The sequence below is a fragment of the Chenopodium album genome, chromosome 8 (assembly GCF_948465745.1).
Source record: "Chenopodium album chromosome 8, dcCheAlbu1.1, whole genome shotgun sequence".
In the NCBI taxonomy this organism is placed as follows: domain Eukaryota; kingdom Viridiplantae; phylum Streptophyta; class Magnoliopsida; order Caryophyllales; family Amaranthaceae; genus Chenopodium; species Chenopodium album.
This window is the reverse complement of record NC_137841.1, coordinates 28,809,100-28,810,602: the sequence shown is the minus strand read 5'-3', so window position 1 is coordinate 28,810,602 and position 1,503 is coordinate 28,809,100.

Here is a 1,503-nt window from a genome sequence, read left to right as displayed (position 1 = left end):
TAATTGGAATTGGTTAGGAAACTGTTGTTGAAACTGGTTAGGAAACTACTTATATAGATTTATTACTGGTCGGTTAGGAATGTTATAATATAACATTCTTTGAACATTTGGATTAGCAAGACCATTTGGATCAAAGTGGAGATTAGCTTGAAAATTTGGAGAATTGGAATTAATTTGGTAATTTGGGTTATGTAGGGAGTAGAAATTATTTCCTTGATTATTAGGAATATTAGGATCCATAATTAGGACTAATATTATTTTTTTGGCTTTAGATACTATATAACTTAGCTTTGTGGGTTAATAGAGGGATGGTAAAAAAATTTAAGTGTGAAAAACATTGGTAATATTGGTCTCTTTTTATAGGCAAAAATATAAAAAAGCCGTTGGTAATTTTTTTAAAAAAAAAAAAATTCATAGCATTTTTTTTTTTTTTTTTTTTTTTTTTTTTTTTTTTTTTTTTTTTTTACCGTTGAAAGTTTTTTAAGAAACACAAACCAATTGAAAATATAATCCCCAAAAGCTATAAAATCAATGGCTTAAAATGAATCAACACTCCACTTAGTGGGACACATGGAGAAAGTCCCCGCTGGGCCGCGTCAGAATTTCTGTCAATTTTTTTTTTTAAAATCACAATATGGAAAAAAAAAATGAAACGTCGCGTCAAGCTTTACGTGGGCCGAGCAAGAGGTGACCCGCCAGAGAGGGCATCCCAATCAAATAGGTTATCCATGAGTCACCTCCTACAATGGTGAGATAGCTCAAATGGAGGAGAGAGAGAGTTGTGGGAAGGGTGCTCTCCACCATTGTGGGTGCTCTTAGAAAATACCATTAACTACGTAGTGATATTGTTTCTACACGTAATGAGCACCACTGAATGAATATATAATACCACTACATACATACATAGTACCACTGAATTTTTAAATATAGTATTTGATCATTCAGTGATACAACACCTAATGGTACTACTCTAAATTTAGAAATGCATTTACGTAAAATGACCCCCATGTACTCGTTATGCATTTACTCATCATACATCACAAACCTCCCTTTGGAAGGTCTCCCCCCTCTTTTACTTTTAATTTGTCCCACCTAAAAATTATCTATGGCTTGGCCATCTTCTCTAGCTCGATCCATGATAAAAGTTCCCGATTGATCAAAAGGGATATTTTGGAGTTTCATTAAAAATTCTTAGCATATTGTACTGTCAAAATAATATAACATTTGGGTCATCCACTCAAAACAAGTCAATTTTTATGAGTTATTTCTAAATAATACAACATTTAGCTTAGAGGGTTTTCGCTTTAAACAAGTTATTTTACATACCTGCAACCTACTGAAGGCCAACTAACTTTTTTTTTTATAGGATGTAATTAAGAAAATATTATAGGATGTAATTAAGAAATTAATTATTTTATGAGATTTATACATTAAAAAAAGTGCATCGCACGGGCTTTCATCTAATGTAGAATATAATTAATAGTGCAATATTTTTTGCTTATA